General features: G+C 41.9%; 1 long non-coding RNA gene across 1 annotated transcript in view; it reads left to right on the top strand.

The window, feature by feature from the left end:
* The first annotated feature begins 304 nt into the window (after positions 1–304).
* Positions 305–20,025, top strand: part of LOC108529338 (uncharacterized) — a 95,244-nt gene continuing 75,523 nt past the window's right edge. Inside the window, exons 1-2 of the long non-coding RNA XR_001885507.1 lie at positions 305–797; positions 11,939–12,060. This is a non-coding gene — a long non-coding RNA (uncharacterized LOC108529338). The remainder of the gene's footprint in view (positions 798–11,938; positions 12,061–20,025) is intronic.

Genomic DNA, 20,025 nt, shown 5'->3' with positions numbered 1-20,025 from the left:
TGTGATAAACTCCATAAATGGATACACAACAGAATTTAACCTGGAAGGAAAAAGCCCAGGAGCTGTTGCTGGCAGCCATCTTGTAACCATGAGGGGAGAGCTTGTTGGAGAAGAGTTAACACTGAGCAAGCAGAGCTGAGGAACAGAGAAACTAGGCTGCCTTCAGGGCCTGTGAGCTCTGGATCAGGCCATGCCTGAAGCCAATTTGTCTCATTCTATTTACTATATCAGCTAACATTCCAATTTTGGGGTTTAGCTAGTTTGGTCAGATTTTCTACCATTCATGTTGAAAATTAATTGGAACAGAGGTGTTGTGAAGATTACAGATGATAAGGGCAAAATGGTGGCTATATCAGTGCAGTAGTCAGGATTATTTTTGCTTTCCAGTGACTCAAACCTCTCCTAAACTGCTCTCTCAGTTTTGGCTCCGTCTTCCCGTCATAATAACAGATGGTGTAGAGAGGTGTAGAGAGGTGACAGAGTCAAGGAACATGGTTCTTATTTTCTGAAGATGGTTCTTTCCTCACGCCCTTTGAGTTCTTCTTTGGTCTTATATTCTCATCACAGAAGGAGAGGTGATTTTGAGTAAAAACTGTCTTTCACCAGTTTTGTCTACCATTCCGATTCCATCTGCGTTCCCGGAGGAGTCCTGTTGAGGACAGAGTGACTGTGAGCAAAACATGAAGAGCTGTGTCACCAAGTTCCACAAAATTTGGGAGTCCAAGCAGCATATTTGTGGGATTTGTCTGACAGAACAGAGTGGAAACAGAGCGTGGCATTCACTCCACCTCCCCCAGGTGACCGGCAGCTTTCTCACAGAGGAGGGGCTCTAGTGTATCCCTCATGGCATCTGCGGGGAAGCAGCAGGGCTGGGTGAGAAAGTGGGTCTCAAGGGACCTGCGGTGTTCAGCAGAGCCGTGGGAGGACCTGCTGGGAGCACACTTGTTTAGGACACATGAGAGTCGCCCCGTGAAGATTTCAAGAAAACCTTGCCCAGTTAAGGGGATGGGAGGACTTTATAGGTCCTGTTTCAAAATATGTCTGTGAGAACCGTGTTGAGTCATTGTTGCTACAGGAACCCTATCTGAACCAAGAGGTTGCTAAGGTCTGGGGAAGGTTGAGCTACATATAACTTACGTGATGAACTCCACAAATGTCTATGCAACAGAATTTAACAGATGGTGAAAAGCATAAAGATTTTTGTTGCATGTACAGCTATGGAGCAGAATTTCTAGTACATTAAAAAGTGCTTCTATCACAATAATAAACATTACTCAGTGGCAATCCTAGGCATCATGTAGCTCAAGGATATTCAAAGGTTTTTAAGAAGCCGAACATTATAAAATTATTGTTTAGACTTTCATTTTAATTAGATAATATTTGCACATGGTGAAAATTTAAGATGTACAAAAGCACATAGGAAAACTAGGTCTCCCTCTACTTGTTGACCCTGTCCACCCAAAGCCTCTACCCACAGGAAACTATTGTTACTCCTTTCTTTTGTATCCTTTCAGAGATGTTTTATGCATATTCAAGCACATTCTCACACACACACTTTTGTAAGCAGTAGCACAATAACCTTCTGAACTTTCCTTTTTCACTATGTACCATGGAGATCGTTCCAGAACAGTGCAAGTAGAGCCACCTCGTTCTTTTTTACTGCTGCATAGATTTCCATCTCAGGTCTGTGCACAATACATTTATTCTCTAATCTATTATTAGATTATTTGTTTGCTTCCAATTTCATATCTATGGAATATGTATATCCTAGTACATATGATGTAATACTACAAATGAGCAAGTTAGCTAAGGAATAAATTCTAAGATATGGAATTACTTGTCAACATTGCTCATTTAAAATTTTGATACATGTTGCCAAATTGCTCTCCATAGATGTTCCATAAGTTTCTACTGCCATCAGCAATGTATGGAAGTGCCCAGTTCCTCCTACCCCCCACATCACTATCTTATCAAACTTTTTGATCTTTTCTGATTGGATGAGTACTTAATGTATATTTGAAAAATATGCATAAGGTTGACATATATTTAAAAGTTATTTATATGTCCTTTGTTCATAGCCTTTGCTCATTTTTGCTCTTTTTTTCTTACTGATTTTTTTTTTTTTTTTTTTTTTTTTTTGAGATGGAGTCTCACTCTGTCGCCCAGGCTGAAGTGCAGTAGCGTGATCTCGGCTCACCACAACCTCTGCCTCCTAGGTTCAAGCGATTCTCCTGCCTCAGCCTCCTGAGTAGCTGGGATTACAGGCATGCGCCCCCACCGCAGCTAATTTTGTATTTTTAGTAGAGACGGGGTTTCTCCATGTTGGTCAGGCTGGTCTTGAACTCCCGACCTCAGGTGATCCACCTGCCTTGGCCTCCCAAAGTGCTGGGATTACAGGTGTGGGCCACTGCACCCGGTGCAAAGTGTTTCCAATAAATGAGGATACTCCACCCCTTGCTCTCCAAAAGCTTCTCTTCAATTTGGGTTTTGGTGCCAGCAATTTAGTCTTGACTGATACAATAACGTTTCAAATTTCTAGAAATAGTTGGGGGAGGGGAAGACTAGCCTGTGTTGTAGAGCTTTGAGGAGAGAAAAACAGCTTTGCACCTGATGCCTCTCCCTGAGAAAGTAGTCAGCCCCAGAGAGCCCCAGTTCCACCTTCTTTTGAAATTATTTTAGAGGTAATCTCTGGATCCCCTCCAGGAGGGACTGTCCATCCCCAGCAGGTGCAGAGAATGAACCACTGCTTAAGTTTGCCTGGTAAATGGTTTAAAGTGTCACTGCTAGACATGGTGGCTGTGATGTCACTACCGTGTGTATCTTGAAAAGTCAGTAAAGAATAAGTAAAACATTTGAAGAGGTTCTTATTCAGCAACAATATTTGTTTAAAGGTTTGCCAAAAACACAAAACAAAGTCTTAAACCCCAAACCTTTAATAGTATAAAAATAACAAGGCTTAAGTCATAAACACTGGATTTCCAGAATTTAAAAGATAATTTTGAAAAGGAATTACATCAAGAAAAGATTTTATTTTTTTGAATTGACTCTCTTCTAAAACAAATAAAAAAAAAAAAACAAGAAAAGCAATAACAAAAAATAGTTGCTAATCATCAATCCAGAGAAATGGATGGATTCCAATATTTTATTCACAAACAAGCTTCATTCCAAACGGCAGAACAACAGGGGTCTGGCCTTCTGCATGGCTCAGGCCTGAGTTTCTGAACCAGAGGTTATATGGCGAGGCTGAGATTAAGGGTTTTCCTGTCTCATTTAATCAGGGCATAGTCACAGTTGCACCAGCAGTTGTTTTCATGTTCAATTCTGTTGGCTTTGTAGTCTAGGAAAATTCTCCCACCTCTAACAATGAGCTGACTTGGTACTTGAGACTCTGCCGTGCTGATATATTGACACCAGAAAATCTGGACACTGCTCTGGGGTTCTTTCATAAAGTCCAAGAGGTCATACTATTTTCACAGCAACACCAGGGCGTGATTTGCCTTTTTCACTCACATTTTCTCACAAATATACAAGGAGGTTTTCAGAGGCTGCATAATGTGTGATATCACAACAGATTGAATGCAGGAGTAGATAGGAGAACCCAGCTGTCTTCTATTAAACCAGACATGAAAGAGATTTGCAAAATGTAAAGCAATGCTGCCCTTTGGCCAAATATTTTGTTTTGGAAAATGTGGTTATTTTCATAGAATCTTATTTATGATAAAGTATTTATTGTATTTTTAAAATAATTAAAATATTTTGACTTGACTTATAATACACTAAATAAAAGATATCATGTATAAGCTCTTTAGGGTCCTCATAATTTTTAAGAGCTTATGTGAAATTTAAAGTTTGTCTAAAGAGGTTCAGAGACCACAAATTTTGAGAATTATGGGTCTATGGGATAGTGAAGGAAGATAAACACAAAATAACAATTAATATTTATTGAGTGCTTCCTGTTTGACAGGCACTGTGCTAACAGCCTTACGTGGATTGCCTCCTTTAATTCTTGTAACCTCCCCTCAGAGTAAGTACCAGTATTTCTTCTTTTATTTTTAAGAGACAGGGTCTCACTTTGTCACCCAGGCTGAAGTGCAGTGGCACAATCATAGCTCATAACTCAATCATAGCTCAACGTAATCTTGAACTCCTAGGCCTGCCTCGGCCTCCCAAAATGCTGGGAATACAGGCGCATGCCGCCATGCCCGGCTTTAGTGTTCCTTCTTCTGCAATAGATGAGGAAACTGGAACTTGGAGAGGATGTCACTTTCTCAAGATCATAGAGCCAGAGAGTGGCAGAGGATGGAATTGAACCTGGGAGTGCGGCTGTAGCTCCCTTATTTTTTTTTTTTTTTTTTTTTTTTTTTTTTTTTGAGACAGAGTCTCACTCTGCCGCCCAGACAGGAGTGCAGTGGCGCGATCTCGGCTCACTGCAACCTCCGCCTCCTGGGTTCATGCCATTCTCCTGTCTCAGCCTCCCGAGTAGCTGGGACTACAGGCGCCCGCCACCACGCCTGGCTAATTTTTTGTATTCTTTGGTAGAGGCGGGGTTTCACTGTGTTAGCCAGGATGGTCTCGATCTCCTGACCTCGTAATCCGCCCGCCTCGGCTTCCCAAAGTGCTGGGATTACAGGCGTGAGCCACCGTGCCCGGCCAGCTCCCTTATTCTTAACCACTTGGTGGTAGTCCCTCTAAAAGCCTGTCCCCCCACCCCTTAACCCGCTGTACTAATGTGATGTAATGGAAGATTGTGATCTGGGAGGCAACGGGAGAGGATATTGTACTACAGGCACTCAGAAGATCTTTCCCTCTCAGAGTCGGGGTTGGACTGGAGCAACTGCTTGGCCTCTCATGGTATGTGGACACCACATGGGCAACTAGATCCTAAAATACAGTGACCCACGCTGGTGTCCCTCCTCTTTTAAGTTGCTTTGGGAACAAAAAGGCCATGATTATTAAAAAGTCATAGTTTTGCAGGAAATGAAAGCCAACACCCATTAACAGGGGTACAGCTAATGGGCATGGTGTATGAAAGAGGCAAGGGCTGCTTGCCATTGTTTTTCACTCTTAGAAAAGCTGAAAAGGACCTCAGAACAATGGTATGTTTTAGCCTAAAGAGAAAAAAAAGTGTGCTTCTAATCTGAGGGGAAAATGATGGTGTGTTAAAGAATATGAATTAGTGGATGCTAAAGAGGTCTGTCATTACTCACAAGGACTAATATTCACACAGAATTGAATTTGACTAGGCCAGCAGAAAAACTTCCAAATATTCCTTTCTGTCCAATGCAGGGATCAGGCATTATTGCCCCAAGGCAGATTAGCCTTAATTGGTCATACATTTGCAAAAATCAGCATAATGCCTTTCCATTTCTTCTATTATCTTAACTAATTGCTTTACATTGGCTCTCCTATTGTCTTATCTTTCTTGCCAATAGCACTTGATGGCCCAATGAAAGGCACTTGACTTCCCTAACAGTATGCAAACTTCATTAGCCTTGGTTCTTTAAAGCTGTTAGGCTACGTTTTCAGGTCAAAAGTCTGGGATAGTGTCAAGGGATGGACGGACTGTCAGAGACACCATGGGTTTGCTCCTTGGCTTCCTTAGTTAACACACTGTGTTTTGCCACGTGAGGAGAGAACTGACAAGGTATTTGGGAACTGAAAAATCGTAGTTACAACTGAGTTCACAAAACTCTGCACTGGAGTTGGACACGACCTTACTGGCTTCTCCTGGTAGACGACCTGTGCTCCCCAAGGTCTCCCAAAGGCATGACGAACTACTCAACTCGGTGTCATCCCAATTCTCCAGTGAGCCATGACATCATTTTATTGACACTAAGAGCAACGTTCTCAGGCCAGGACAGCACTCTGGAGTTTCACAGACCAGAAAAGTCACATTCCTTCCCTCACAGGAGTTTAAAGTCCCGCAGGGAAAGGTAGATGGGTGAAGGAAAGGCAAACACCAAATGGTAAGTGCACACTTGGGAGCTTCCTTTTCTTTGAGATAAGAAGGAAGGCTGAAGAAACAGAAATGTTGAGAAGCTGGTGTGGGGAAGTACAGCAGGTAGAAGTGGGAGAGAGTGAAGGAATCTCTACTCCAGTTGAACAGGAGATGGGAGTTTGGGCTGTAAGTGAAGGAGGTAGGGGGAAATTGCGCTGCAGGAAAGTGAAAGAGAGGTGAAATGAAATAAATGCGGTGGGCGTTGGAAATTTAAATCAGATCTTAAAAAAATACTCCTGCCCCCTGGCTTACGAAAAAAATGAACATAGGTAAGCCTTATCTAAATAACCATCTTCCTTCCATTTCATTTGTTCCAGTTTATGTTTGGAGGATTTGTATGTGATCAGATAGTTAATAAACAGGTGAAATATGAGTACAAAGAGAAAGAGATGCAGTTCCTGTAAAATCTAAGATAAAAGCTTTGGAAAGCCTCGATAAAACTGAGTTATCAAAAAAGCGTCATTGAATAAAAGGTGAGAGAGACAACTGTAAGAAAAAAAAATCATAAAAATCAGTGGAGGCAATTTTGTTTCAAAAGTGTCTTAAGGTTCTCACCATATCGTAAGTAAATGCTGGACACTGTAATGATGTACAATGGTTTGATTTGTGCAACAGAGACTAGCAGCAACTTGGTGAATCTGCATTCAGGAAAGAGACCCTGGCCCTGCATCGCATGATTGGTGAATAAACGCATAGTTTGATGTGTGTTTTAGGTTAAAGTCTTTAGTGAACTCTGCATGTATCATTTTAATGATTCTCTGTTCTGGCTTTTCTGGTTTTTCAACCAGTTCCCTGTCAGGTGTGGTTGGATAAGAGGTATAAAGGGAGAGTAAAAAGGCTTGGGGTTTTACTGTTTTCTTCCCCTTCACTTGAAGTGAGCAGGCATGTGATTATTTCATCTGACCACTAGATGCCACTATTGCTTCATGGAAATATTTTCCAGCCGCTTTGGCTCTAGTAATTTACGCTGGACATTTTACTCTTAACTGAGTGCTTGCCTGAGGAAGGGCGGAATGGATCCCATTGTTACCTCCTTCACCTGTGCTCAAATCTAGCAAAGTTTAAAAAGTATATAGACATGGCATTTGAATAAGGGGCACCAGGTACAGAGTTCCCAGCCAAGGATCATTATTTCCTGAAGAATGACTTTGAAAACGGCTTCTTTTTATTTTATTTTATTTTTTCATTTTTTGAGACGGAGTCTTGCTCTGTCACCCAGGCTGGAGTGCAGTGGCGTGATCTCGGCTCACTGCAACCTCTGCCTCCTGGGTTCAAGCAATTCTCCTGCCTCAGCCTCCCAAGTAGCTGGGATTACAGGCGAGTGCCACCACGCCCAGATAATTTTTGGATTTTTAGTAGAGACAGGGTTTCACTGTGTTGGCCAGTCTGGCCTCAAACTCCTGACCTCAAGTGTTCCGCCCGCCTTGACCTCCCAAAGTGCTGGGATCACAGGTATGAGCCACCTCACCCGGCCCAGCTTCCTTTTAAAGTAAGTAGAGTGACTTATTTTAAGTAAGGGCAAATAAATGTTCTGTCTGATTTAGGGCATACACACTACCTTGTGTCTAGTGCAGGCCACTCTGTCATAACAAGCCCGACCAGGTGGCTATCCCTGGCTGCACAAAGGGTAAATCTGCTACTGAAGCCCAGCACCCCTTTCCAGTGTGAGCCCCTACTCTACATGCTGAGGAATTCCTCAGGTCAGTAAAGTCACCTTCTGAGGAATTCCTCAACATATAGAGCAGGGGCTCACATTGAGGAGGGAGGAGGGCCAGCCCTACAGTGTCCTGAGCTGGCTATGGAGATCCCCTCTATAGACCCTGACATGTTTCAGGGACCTCAGAACTGAAGGTTGAGAATCTGAAGATGAGAATCTGAACCACAAGAATTGTATGTGATAAATTAATGGACAATATAGTGCAGTGATGAAAGATATTTACATTGCAGGCTGCATTTGGAATGCAAATAGTTTGATTATACATTTCCTGGAAAAGTCTCTAAGAGGAATCTAGAATTTGAGGGAAACTTTTGACTCAGATTTTGTTCATAGAGACTGTTTTTTACTCAGCTTATAGGATATGACACACACTTGGTTTTCCTTCTACCTCACTGATTCCTGCTTTTCAATCTCCTTTGCTGGTATTATATCAAATTTAGCCTAAAGCTGCCTCCTTACATATTTTAAGTTTGGCCTACAGTTTCTCTGTACCTTGTGAACTATAACAAGTGGAGGTGTAAACAGACCCATATCCTACACTTGTGCCAATCACCGAGTCTTGGCCAATAAGATGTAGCCAACTGTTCAAACCATGTTCAAATAAGGAAATGCTGAGCTGTAACCAATCCAGCTGTTTTTGTACCTCACTTCCATTATCTATACGTCACTTTCCTTTTTCTGTCCATAAATCTTCTTCCCCTATATGGCTGTGCTGAAATCTCAGAGCCTATTCTGGCTCAGAAGGCTGCCTGGTTCATGAATCATTCATTGCTCAGTTAAACTCCATTACATTTAATTCAGCTGAAGTTTTTATCACTGGTTTCTCCTTTTCTTCCCATCCATTTAATACTGAGGTGCTTCGGGGCTCAGCCCTAGCCCCTCTTTATCTGTATCTACTCCCTTGCTGACCTGTTCCAGGTTCATGTCTTTAAATACCATCTTTATGCCAACAAGTCCCAAATGTGTGCCTTCAGTGCAGAACTCCCTCTGAGTTCCAGACGTAAGAACATTCAAATATGAACTCCTGATCTTCCTTCTAAACCTGCCCCACCCCTCAGCTTTTTCATCTCAGTTGATGATAACTAAGCATAGCAGTTTATTAGGTCAGAAAAGTGACAAGGGACTCGCAGAGACTTGTGTGGAGTTTGAGTTTTCTCTGAACAAGATAAGGAGACAGAGAGTTTTGAGCAAGAAGTGGAATTATCTGGCATATTTTAAAAGGCTCATTCTGGCTGCTTTGCAGAGAGCAGACAGTGAAGGCACAAAGATATATCAAGAGAGACCAGTTAGGAGGCTGCTGCACAACCCAGGTGTGAGATCATGACGACTTGGATCAGGGTAGTAGTAGTGGTAAGAAGTGGTCAGATTCTGGATGTGTTTTCAAGGTAGAGTTAATAGGATTTCTTGGCAGGATGCAGGATGTGAAAGAAAAAGAAGTCAGGGATGATTCCAAGACTTTTAGTTTGAGCAACTAGAAGAGTGGTGGTGTTACCTTCAACTGAGATGGGGAAGATTGCATAGTGAGTTTGGGATGTCCACTATATATTGAAGCAAAATGTTTGAATGGGAATTTGAACATTTTAGTCCATTTGAAGTTCAAAAGAGAGGTCTGGACTGGATATGTAAAATTGGGAATCATTGCCTTATAGATAGTATTTAAAACCTCAGACTGGAAGAGATCACTAAGGTCTTAGACACTTACAGTAAAGAGAATTTCCTATAGACCTAGAGCATTGGTTCTCAACCAGAGGTGCTTCCCCTGGGGATATTTGAAAATGTCTAGAAACATTTTTGGTTGTGGGTCGTTGCTACTGGGACCTACTGGACAGAGAGCAGGGATGCTACTATATAATCTATCCTATAATGCCTAGGACAGCCCCCAACAACAAAGAATTATCTGGCCAAAAAGTCAGTAGTGTCAAAGTTGAGAAACCCTTGTATAGATGGAAAAGACCAAGGACAAAGCCTGGGACACTGCAATATTTAAGAGGTAGAGAGGAAGAGGAGGAACCAGCAAAGGATACAGAAGGGTAATCAGGCAAATAGGAGGAAACTAAAAGTTGTAGATCCTGGAAGGCAAGTAAAGAAGGTTTATCAACAAGTAGGTGTGTCGAATGCTGCTGATTAGGGGCATGGTGTCAGTTGCCTGTAGTTCCAGCTACTGGTGAGGCTGAGGCAGGAGGATCGCTTGAGCTCCAGAGTTCAAGGCCAGCCTGGGCACCTAGTGAGATGATGTCTCCAAAAAAAAAAAAAAAAAAAAAGCTACTAAGTCAAATTGGACGATAACTGAGAATTATTTGTTGTATTTGTCAACATGCATGTCATTTATGATCTTGAGAAAAACAGTTTCAGTGTATGTGTTGGGTGGATTTAAGATAGAATGGAAGGAAAGGGAGATTGCAGACAACTAGTACGTAAAAGTTTTGGGAGAGGTTTTGCTGCAAAGGAAAACAAAGAAATGGGGCAGTGGCTGGTCAGAGGTAAGTATCAGAGAGTTGGGCATGAGTTTAGAATGCTGACTGTCAGACCATCAAGGGCCTTTGAATCAAGGACAAGGCAGATCCAGGTTGAAATGATTCTGGACACAGATCTAGAATGAGAAGAAGGTCTAGAAATTAATTATGTTTTTGGGTGACAGCTTCATGGGTCAGAGGCAGGTCTGATGACTGGGGCCAATTGTACCAGACGGTTCTAAGACACACTGTTCTTTATATTCTATTCTTTTCTGTCCAAATAAAGGACTGGAACTGGCATATGAATTCTTCGCAATAACTCAGTACAAGATTCCCTGCTGTCTCTGACTTCTAGGGGTAGGTTTATTCTTATTTCATGTGGCTCCAAGGGTGTAGGTAAGTTTCAGGGCCCTCTCTGTCTGGACGATTGCAGCAGTCACTTATCTGACTGCAGCTTGCTGCCTTTCATTCCCTTCTCTATTTCCAGAGTGATCTTTCTAAATGCAAATCTGAGTCTATCATTCCCCATCTAAAAACTGTGTATAGCTTCCTGTCCTAATCAAGATAAAATTTAGGCTCCCTTGTGTGGCATACAATATTATCTCAGATTTAGTTTTCCCTGTGTTTTCCAGGCTTGTGTCCAGCTTTTCTTTTCTTTCTTTTTTTTTTTTTGAGGCGGAGTCTCGCTCTGTCGCCCGGACTGGAGTGCAGTGGCCAGATCTCAGCTCACTGCAAGCTCCGCCTCCCGGGTTTACGCCATTCTCCTGCCTCAGCCTCCCGAGTAGCTGGGACTACAGGCGCCCGCCACCTCGCCCGGCTAGTTTTGTATTTTAGTAGAGATGGGGTTTCACCGTGTTAGCCAGGATGGTCTCGATCTCCTGACCTCGTGATCTGCCCGTCTCGGCCTCCCAAAGTGCTGGGATTACAGGCTTGAGCCACCGCGCCCGGCCTGTGTACAGCTTTTCTGTGCCTTGCAGTGGATGTTGGACTTCTCCACATTCATGGTTCCATGTACTCACCATGCAGAGGCAGACCTCCAAACCTGTGCTTAACTTGTTTACCCTTCTATAACACCCTATCTACTTTTCTGTGTTTGGTTAACTCCTGCTCATTGTTCAAGACTAATTTCCTTTAGGAAGCGGTATACGTTAGAATTCAATGTGGTTACAAGTGACAAAAAATAACAGTGGCTCTGTTGCTGCCCTGGAGTAAACATGAGAAAGAAAAGGATATTCTGGGGTCCATGGAGAGGAACGTCAGATGCCTCTCTGAATGGGCACCAGGCCCGTTTTAACCATTTTTAAGTGCACAGTCCTGTGATGTTAAGTCATTTGCATTGTTGTGCTTTCCTGGTACTTCTTGAGCTCTTTTTATCTGTAGACGTTGGTCCTCCCTGAATTCAAGATAATCATCTTCTAGCATATCTTGACTTTTTTAGGCCACTTTCATTGTATGTGTCAGAGTGTGTGTGTGTGTTTTAACCAGCATATCAAATCGTTAGTCTACCTTCTGAGGAGAGTGCAGCAATGTGGGTTCTAGTGGTTTCTTTCTTCTTATTCTCCTAGGCTGCTTCAGAATTTAAGTGTTTGGTTTAATAAGGTTAAGGAACTGGTTATTATTTATTTGTTTTTTTGGAGAGAAGTCAGCAAAATGCTCTGTGGATAAACCAAGAACTTAGTATGCAAAGGGCTTTCGGTAGCCTGGGCACACAACCCGAGCACACATGGTATGAGTGAGTGTCCACATACAAGCATGCCCTTGCTTTCCTAGGTCACCTGTGGACAAAGAAACATCATCTTTCAACAGAGGATCATTCCTCCGTTTGATGATACGTGCATCCTGGCATCTGGAATTCAGTTGACTATTCTGTCTTAGAGCCAAGAATCTAGAAAGTGAGTGGAAACATCAGATGTGAGTCAATATTTCACAATGTCGTTGAAGAGAACATATCAACACTCAGTTAACAAGCAGCAGCCCTGTGCGGACGATGACGAAGCCTGGACACATATGAGGGTGTGAATGTGGAAGAGGGCTGGGGCTAGGGACTTTTATAAGAATGTTTCCATACTTAGCTCAGTGCTGGCCACATGTTTAAGCAGGACATTTCCTTACTGAGAGTCCAGTTGGAATTGATTTTCCATTAACTATTTATTTTGATCTTTGATTTTCTCCATTTTAATAGGTTGTTAGCAAAATCAGCTTAATGCTGGTCATATACATTGATTAACTGTTTCATTGATCATACAAACACAACCACTAAATACTGTGTGTTACAGAGATAATTATTGTAACTATATTCATACTAGAGGGATAGACCAACAATATGCTGGGAAGGAAGTTTTTTTCTTCTTTTTAAAAGAAGTAAATTTGATACTCAAGAGGTAGTGTGGTGGACTTAGAATGCCCCTTCCTACTTTGCTCATCCTTCAAGGTCTGAATGAAACATGACCTCCTTTCCAAAGCCTTGCACAGTCTTCCCAGGCCCCATCATGGTTCCTTCCTCAGCTTGTGCGTGTTCTCATAGCACTGCAAAGAGCTGCATATTTACCCGAGGCAGGAAAGTGACCCTTATTTATCTTTTGCATATAATACAAGTCCAGTATATTCTGACTAGTTTTTTGTTTTTGTTTTTCTTTTGTTTGTTGTTGTTGTTTCTTGAGACAGGGTCTTGCCCAGGCTAGAGTGCAATGGCGTGGTCATAGCTCATTGCAACGTGGAACTCCTGGCTCAAGCAATCCGTCCACTTCAGTGTCCCTAAGGGCTGGGATCATAGGTGTGAGCCACCATGTCTGGCCCTTGATTTGGTTTTAATTTTGATCTTCAAAAAGTAAAAAGAATGTTTATAGTTTTTGCTAATTTTACAAGTAACCAGGATCACTGGATTGGGATTAGACAATAAAGTAGAACATGCAGTCACCTTCAGCCTATCACTTACAGACAACCATTATGAATATTTTGGGATATTTATCTCCAGATCTCTCTGTCTCATATATGTATGTATATATTTATTTATATTTATAAACTTAGAGGTAGAGATTATTCTTTTTTTTCTTTCTTTTTTTTTCTTTCTTTTTTCTTTTTTTGACGGTGTCTTGCTCTTTTGCCAGGCTGGAGTGCAGTGGCATGATCTCTGCTCACTGCAACCTCTGCCTCCCGGGTTCAAGCAATTCTCCTGCCTTAGCCTCCCGAATAGCTGGGACTACAGGCATGTGCCACCACACCCAGCTAATTTTTGTATTTTTAGTAGAGATGGGGTTTCACCACTTTGACCAGGATGGTCTCGATCTCTTGACCTCATGATCTGCCTGCCCTGGCCTCCCAAAGTGCTGGGATTACAGGTATCAGCCACCGTGCCCAGTCTGAGATAGAGATTTTTCTAAATAAAAATGGAATCACATTATAACTCCTTCTTCGTCAGATGCTCTTTTAACTCAATATGCCATAGGCATCTTTTCCTTCCTTCCTTCCTCTCTCCCTCCCTCCCTCCCTTCTTTATTTTCTCTTCTTTTCTTTTCTTTCTTTTTTTTGACAGAGTCTTGCTCCGTCACTCAGACTGGAGTGCAGCGGTGCAATCTCAGCTTACTGCTCACTGCAATCTCCACCTCTCAAGTTCAAGTGATTCTCCTTCCTCAGACTCCCGAGTAGCTGGGACTGCAGGTGTACATAAGTTTGCCCTTGCTTTGCTAGGTCACCTGTGGAGAAAGAAACATCATCACTGCGCCTGACTAATTTTTGTATTTTTTTAGTAGAGATGGGGTTTCACCATGTCGGCCAGGCAGGTCTCAAACTCCTGATCTCAAGTGATCCACCCACCTTGGCTTCCCAAAGTGTTGGGATTATAGGCATGAGCCACCATGTCTAGCTACCATAGGCATTGTTCTGTTTGAATAAATATGGAGCTAGACCCACTTGTTTAACCAATCACTGTATGTTGAAATTTTAGGTTATTTCCAGTTTTTCATACTACTATAAATAATACTATGCTAAATATCCTTGTATATACATCTTTGTAGCCTATTTCCATTCTATTTACCCAATCACTCTTTAAAAAAATCTTTTAGGATATTGTCAATATTTTCCTACTGCTATAAATAATACTTGGATAAACATTTTGTACATACATCTCTGTCCCCTTTTAAATTTTTTATTTTTTAGGTTAACTTCCTAGAAGTAACCTTATTGATTACCCATTGGTCAAAGGCCAAGTACTTGTAAAACTTTTGGATACATGTTGCCAAATTACCCTGCAAAACGTTGTGCCAATTTGCACAGTTATTACCTGTATGTAAGAATTCCTCTTTCACCCTACTCTTGGCCACAATGGGATTTGTGAATATTTTTAAAACTTTGTTAAGTATATTTTGTGAACTAGGTGTTAAACTTAACCACAAACAGCACAGTTTCTCTAGGGAAGTGTGTCCCATCTAAACGGCCAATTTAGAAACAGCCTTCCTCCATCAGCTTGTGGTTACCTGTGAAAAATACCCTGAAATCTTTCTTTAACATCACTCATTAAAAAATGTACCAAGGTGTGAGGTGGGTCCCTCCAAACTGGTTAATTACTGTGTACCAGAGGATATGAAAAAACAAAACAAAACAAAAAACCAACAACAGTCTCTTCTTTAAGGGAGTGTTGGGCCATGAAATCTCATGACAACATTATCAGGTTGTTCTAGGGGATATTTATTATTAATTAATGGAGTAAACAGGTCAGTGGTATTTAGAACTATACCCAAGACCCCTTGAAAAGATTCAGGGCAAGAGATAAATTGATGAGGTCCCTCCAAATATGGCTTTTCGTCCAGTAAATTATGTTTAGACACCCAGCACTAGAAATATGTAGACAAATTGGAGAGAATTCAGAGAAAGGCAATAAAAAGATGAAGGGAATGGAGGGACTGATTTATGAGGAAAGATTAAAGAAACCAAAAACACAGAGCCAGGACCCAGAAATGACTTCAGGGAGCATGAAAACAAACAGCAAATACGTTTCCGTGTAAACCACCAAAGTGGGGACTTGTTTAGCTTGGTACCAAGAACGTAAGTAGTGGCAGTGAGGTGAAATGAAAGAGAAGAATCCGACTTACTAATTTATTCAGGAGTGTCTCTAGAGAGAGGTTAGAAGTTCTCTGGCTGGAAACGTTTAGCACCAGACAGCTCTCAGCTCCCCCAAGGAGAGGATTCTAGACCGGAAAACAAGAAAATAGACTTGCAGGTTAGATCATGCCAAGCCTTGGAACCCTTCCACATTGTTACCTCATGGCGACTGTATAAATATACTATCTCGGGTCCCAAAGGTAAACTAATACAGCTCATCTCTTTTTCATTTCCTGACTTTAATGCCTCTTTAAGTTAGCAAGTTCAATCAGGTTTGAACATATGCCTTTTCAATCAAGTTTCTCTGCACAGTGTCTTTGTGACAGAGGTGGTCGCCGAAGCTGGGGTTCAGATGACCGCTGGAGATATCTCTGGGCTCCTTTAGTGCCTGTATGAAATAGCCAAGGAAGAGAGGAAAGAGCCAAGCAGCCGGGAATACAGCCCACCTGCCCCAAGTCAGAGAGAATGTCCCGCATCAGTTAGGCCTCATAATTTTTGCCCTAAATCTCATCCCCATAACAGAAATGTAAGAGCTTTGTCTTTTCAAAAATCCACCAGGTTCCAGAGGAGATGGAGAAGGCATGTGGGAGCCTACTTGGGGAATATGATCTTCATTTTGGTTTCCTTGTCCTTCTGTCAATAACAGAAAGTTAACTTGCTTGGATTTGCTCCAGCCAGTGTTTGGTGATCCATAAAAAGGGGAATGGAATAATAAGAAAAATGGAAACAAACAACACTACACACACACCACACTCATCTATTGTTTAAAGCATTTTACTCCTTCACAACAAGCCAAGTGTTTCCTAAGCCACTGTCGTGGGCCTGACGCTGAGTTGGTGCTGTGGGGAGTGCCCGTGCAGGCTTTTTGTGTGATGCCCAGAATCAGTGCTGGTGCAACCAGAGGTGGTAAAAACAAAGTGAGGAGAACCGAGGTTGACTGACTGTGCTGACATTCCTCATTAGGGTTGCACGTGGGAGAGAGAGAGAACTAGTGTTCAGTTAGCAGCTTGAGCTTTGACCATAGACAAGGGTTTCTCCACTAACTGTGTGACCCTGCTCAAATTATTTAATCTCTCTAGGTCTTGATTTGCTCATCAGTAAAAGCAGAGATAAGAGTACCTAGCTCATAGCAGATTGCTGTGATGATAACCCTCATAGGAGAGTTAAATAAATACAACATATAATGTGCTTAACCAGTCTTGCACAAAGTAAGCACTCAATAAATGTTAGCTGTAAGAGTCCCTCCTCTTCCTGCATGCACACACAGAAACTCCTATCTCAAAGTCCAGGGGGCCTCCGGCACCCACCTGTGAGAAAAGGAAGGTGATCTTCCCCTCTATTGCTTAATTTGCTGGCCATGGATTCCCAGGGAATCCATCATTTCAGTGAAAAGTTTAAAATTTTGACTTTTTAATTTCAATATTTTATTACTGAATACATTTAATGTCTTGATATTTTAAAAAACCAAATCTAACCTGATTTTGGATCACATCTATGACTACCTTATAACCAAACACTTAACCAGTGCCATTTAATTTTAGTGCCCACGTTTGCTTTTAGGTTCATAACTGTGTTGACACCAAGTGATCACAGAAAACCACAGCTTTAAACTTTCCTTTACACTGAGCTGTGGGCCCGTATCTTTCTATATTTCTTAAGTTTGAGGAAAACTGAGCAATGACAAACACCATGGAAAGTAGGAGTGGGGAATGTGGGAGGCCATGTCTAGGGATGTTCCAGGAGTATCTCCAAAATGGAGAAAGTTCCAGAAATAGGAGGCAGCATTGGGTAGTGATGAGCTGTGAGCCAGGCTACTTTGGGTTCAAAGGTCAGCTCAGCCATCTGAGCTGTGACCTTGGAGCTTAGAGGCCATCACAGCTAGGTAAGAATTAGAGACTCATTTATGTGAAATCCCTTGCTTCATCCACCTGCAGATATGGATTCATCCCCCCTGAACATCAACATCCCCTCACTGGTATAGCACAACATATGGACAGAAGGGGTGGATTTTCAATGGTGGAAGACTAGGCAGCAGGGACACTTCTGGTGTTATATGGCTATGGCTGTGATTATGTCACCCCCAATCTGCCACCACAAAGCAAAGATACCGTGAAGAGGACAATTTCTGTAAAATGCACAGAAGGTCAACAGGGGCCAATCAGTCACCTGGTAAGAGGTGTGGCAAGAAGAGATTTTCCAGGGAAGAGGACACAATGCTCCTCCTGAGACTGTCATAGGAAGGAGGGAAATTGATTGCACAAAATATAGAATGTTGGGACTTAGAGGAAAAATTTTGTAGATTTGGGGCACCCAGTTGTAATATTCTGACTGTGGCTGGCCATCCTGACGTTTAGTAATGTGTGTCTTGAGTCCAAGAGCTTAGGTACAGTTCCTCCAACTCCTGGGGGCAGAAAGCACATCAGTATTTTTGGCTTGGCTTCTGGAACTGGTCTTCTTTTGGGGTCCTCACAGTTGCCACTCCACTTTTAGAACAGAGAAGAGCCAACTCCTGGTTGACCAGAACATGGCCAGGAAGGCAGCAGCAGGTTTTGGAGGGAGACCAGTGGGTTCGCCTAACTGAGTCTCAGTTTTCCCATTGGACAGATAGGGGTAATTGTGAGGACAAAAGAAAATCACTTAGTCCAGGACCTGGCACCCAATCAACTGTAGCACAATTTCATAGTTTACAACCGGCAGTGGCTAGAACAGAGTGGGCAGGCCCAGCTTTCAGCCCAGAGAGTATGGAGAGAAAACTTTAGTTGCTCTGTCATCGAGGCCTTTTAGCCTTAGCTGGCTGCCCTCAGGAATCTCTGGGAAACAGAGATAGTTGCACATGTATGTGACAGATAATTTTGCTTGCAGGCATGAAAGTGTCGGGGAGAAAGGGCCACACAGTTTCCAGGGACCAGCAATGCCAATTACTTTTTTCCAACTTATTTCTGGGGTTTTGGACATTAACATATCTTTGGTTGACCAAAGCATCCCTGTTCATTTTCAGTCTGTAGCTGATTAAAGTGAACTTAAACTCTGTAGAAAGTAGATTTTAAGTATGTATGCATGTGTGCAGGGAGCAATATCTGTGTATAGTGAAAAGTAAGAAGAATCAGGACATTGCGTTTCTGTTTTCTCCTGACTCTGATGTAGGCCTGCCTGGTTTCTCCACTGTTTTGGGCCACAATTTCTTCATTGACAAAATCTTCAGGAGTCTAGATCAAATGATCTCTAAGAAAGGACCCTTCCTGCATTTCCAGTTGATCTATGAATGTATTCCTGAGGTGCTGGGTGGTTTCTGATTTTCTTAGAAGTTTTGGAGCCAACTGCCATATTCTTAGATAGGCTCAGGGGAATTCTATTCTGAGAACCCTCACCTAGAGAGAATAAGTCTTTAATTTGAGGATCAGCTCAACCTTTAAATTCTCATTTTCTCCTTCACTCTCTATCTTTGGGCTTACTCTGCATTGTTAATTCTATGATAGAATGAAAAGAGACCTGTGAACAGTTGTGAGGAAAATTTTTGTTGTCCTAGGCTAAATTTCAGTTACAGTGCAGGAGAGGTTTGATGGAATTTAAGCCCACTTAGTTATGTTCAAAGAGGAAACTACAGTGACTTGGAGAAGCAAGTAGAAGATATGGAACATGTGACTAAAGAATCCATCTTTACAGAACTGCTTCCTCAAAGGCTCATGGGCTTTGGGGTAATGTTGTGTACCTTGAGAAAAACAGAAACATATTCACAGTCAAGTCCACCAGCACTGCAGACATCTAGGTATTGCTGCTACTATTGCCAGAAGGACCTACTCCTCTCCTCCACCTCCTCTTCCTCAACTCCACTAAATTAAATTCAGGATAGGGGAAAAGCAAGCCCAGGAGAGATGTTGGAGTTTGCTCCTTATAATAGTGCCACCTTAGGTCCAATAAGCATGAATGGAATTTCATGTGTTCACAGCTGGCTCTGAATTCTGTGTCAGAAAGGCAGGAGCTTTGTCTGTAACCTGAGTTCTTCTACCAATTGTTTTTGTAAAATTAGAGGGATTTGAAAAGCATGAGGTTAATGTGCTTAGTGATCTTATTAGCTCCTTTATGGAAGCAGACAAGCACATTTCCAGGATTGATCCAGAGTAGAGAGATAAGGAAAGGAAGGGAGTGGGAACACTCTATACTTTCCAATAAATTTTCTGTAAACCTAAAACTCCTTTCATAAAATAAATTATATTAGTTTATTTTTTTAAAAAAAGAAAAAACTGCAATTGATGCTGAGTAGTTCACTTTTAAAACTACAGATTTGCCATGACAGGGATAAAAAACAAACAAACAAAAAAACTACTGATAATTTATCTCTATGTGACCCCTTTTCATTACTACTGGGCCAAAATCATCTTATAACTAAAAAAAAAAAAAAAATGCTGTGTGTCAAATAAAAGAGTATCGAGATGGATCATTGTTGGCCTGGCTTGTGGTGGGGCCATTAAGGGCAGAGATGCATTTGGAGCTTGATGCATAGTAGATACTCAATAAATATAAAGTGAATGAATGGACAGAGTGGCAAATGAAAGAGGTAAGCACTCTCTGTTGGGAAGAACAGGACTTTTAATATTATGCCTTGGGGCAACGCTCAGGTGTAGACAGGCTCTGGGGATCAGTTTCAGTCCTGGCCTGTAGTTCAGAATCCGCCATCACCTATTCCATCCCTGAACTCCTTACAACACAGTATCACCAGTTTGCCTCTTTCTCATTACTTCTTTTTTTTTTTTTTTTTTTTT

This window comes from Rhinopithecus bieti, unplaced genomic scaffold (assembly GCF_001698545.2).
Source record: "Rhinopithecus bieti isolate Rb0 unplaced genomic scaffold, ASM169854v2 scaffold_5924, whole genome shotgun sequence".
NCBI lineage: Eukaryota > Metazoa > Chordata > Mammalia > Primates > Cercopithecidae > Rhinopithecus > Rhinopithecus bieti.
The sequence above is the reverse complement of the archived record's forward strand: the minus strand, read 5'-3'. Positions and strand labels throughout refer to the sequence as shown.